This window comes from Pteronotus mesoamericanus, unplaced genomic scaffold (assembly GCF_021234165.1).
Source record: "Pteronotus mesoamericanus isolate MK-2021 breed Mesoamerican mustached bat unplaced genomic scaffold, CSHL_Meso_final scaffold_99, whole genome shotgun sequence".
Taxonomy (NCBI): Eukaryota; Metazoa; Chordata; class Mammalia; order Chiroptera; family Mormoopidae; genus Pteronotus; species Pteronotus mesoamericanus.
The window spans coordinates 5,825,325-5,827,343 of NW_026555330.1; the positions used below are offsets into that span (position 1 = coordinate 5,825,325).

Sequence of the window (2,019 nt, forward strand, 5' to 3'; positions counted from 1 at the left end):
TTGAGATTTTTATGTTCTTTTTAAAATGTGGGAAAAAAGGGTCTATATTTAGAAAGCATGCCAAAGTAAATTTCAAATAACGAAGAATTTGATAATTTGGCAGAATTGTCTTAAGTATATCCCTGGGTTTTGAATTTTTTTTAATCCATAATTTTTCTTTTGGGTGTTCATTTTATTCACTTTTTCTTTCTGAGCTTGTTTTAAGACAGTTTTAAATATAATTTTGACACTGTAAAATAACATTTTTAATACAAGACAATGTTACTATTAATACTGACTAACAAGCTCTTGATGACCAAAAAATTGTGACTTTTTAAAAACAAATTGTGAGGAATCATAACTGGCAACTAAGCTCAAAGTTTAATCACATCCAGCATGTATTGTACATGAAAATTTAAGGGTATCTATAAGATGAATAAATCTTGTTTTTTGACTTTTAATTCAGGAAAAAAAACTTGTAAAATCCATGCCCTGGTGCATTTCTATTTTATATTATTTTGTTAAATTACATGTTATTGGTTTTTTGTCTGACATCTCAGGTAACAGTAAGAGCAAGGGCTCCTCTAGTCTCACTATGCTGCCCAAGGACGACAAGAAGATAGATTCTGGAAAATCAGCCAAGAAAGACAAAGACCCAGTGAACAAATCTGGGGGCCAGGCCAAATGAAGAAGTGGTCCAAAGGCAAAGTTGGGGACAAACTCAATCACGTAGTCTTGTTTGACAAAGCAACATATGATAAACTCTGTAAGGAAGTTCCCAACGACAAGCTTACAACCCCAGCTGTTGTCTCTGAGCGACTGAAGGTTCGCGGTTCCTTGGCCAGGGCAGCCCTTCAGGAGTTCCTCAGTAAAGGACTTACTAAACTAGTTTCAAAGCACAGAGCTCAAGTAATTTCCACTGGAAACACCAAAGGTGGGGATGCCCCAGCTGTTGGTGAAGATGCATAATCAACAGGTCTCACCAGCTGTACATTTTGAAAAATAAAACTTTATTAAATCAAAAAATATGTATTTTATTGATTGTGCTATTACAATTGTTCTGATTTTTTTCCCCATTGCCTCCCTCTGCCCAGCGCCCCCCACTCCCTCAGGCAATCCTCCCACCATTGTTCATGTCCGTGGGTCATGCATGTAAGTTCTTTGGCTCCTCTATTTCCTATACTATATTTCACATGCCCATGGCTATTCTGTAACTGCCTGTTTGTAGTTCTTAATCCCTTTCCTTTCCCCGCTCCCATCTGGCAACCAACTTCTTTTCTCTTGCTGCTTTTAAGAGTCTCTATCTTTAACCTTTGGCATTTTAATAATGGTGTGTCTTGGAGTAGGCCTCTTTGCACCCATTATAACTGGGACTCTCCATTTCCTGGACTTGCGTGTCTATTCACCAAATTAGGGAAGTTTTCTTTCACTTTTTTTTTTTTAAGATAGATTTCCAATTTCTTGCTCTTCTGGCACCCCTATGATGAGAATGTTGGACCTCTTGAATTTGTCCTAGAGGCTGCTTATACTATCCTCATTTTTTTGGATTCTTTTTTCTTTTTCTGCACGGTGGTTTTTTGCTGCTTTATATTCCAAATCATTGATTTGATTCTCAGCTTCGTCCACTCTACTTTTATTTCCCTGTAAATTACTCTTTATTTCAATTAGTGTATCCTTTGTTACTGACTGGGTCTTTTTTATGCTGCTGAGGTTCTCACTAAATTCCTTGAGCATCCAACTCTGCATCTGATAGATTGGTTATCTCCATTGCATTGAGTGTTTTTCCTGGAGTTTTTATCCTGGAGTTTTTATCTGTTCTTTCATTTGCGCCATGTTTCTTTGTGTCCTTGTTTTGGCAGCCTCCCTGTGTTTGTTTCTATGTATTAGAGCTGCTTTGACTCTGTGTCTTGGTAGTGTGGCCTAATACAGTAGGTCTCCTGTAGCGTCCAGTGGCACAGCCTCCCCTAATGGGATACTTGGCGGTGCGCCTTTTGTGTGGGCTGAGTGCACCCTCCTCTTGTAGTTGAGCCTTGGTTACTG

The 2,019-nt window shown here is 38.4% G+C and overlaps 1 pseudogene; it reads left to right on the forward strand.

The window, feature by feature from the left end:
• The first annotated feature begins 574 nt into the window (after window positions 1-574).
• Window positions 575-948, forward strand: LOC129063720 (40S ribosomal protein S25-like; annotated as a pseudogene).
• The last annotated feature ends 1,071 nt before the right edge of the window (window positions 949-2,019 follow it).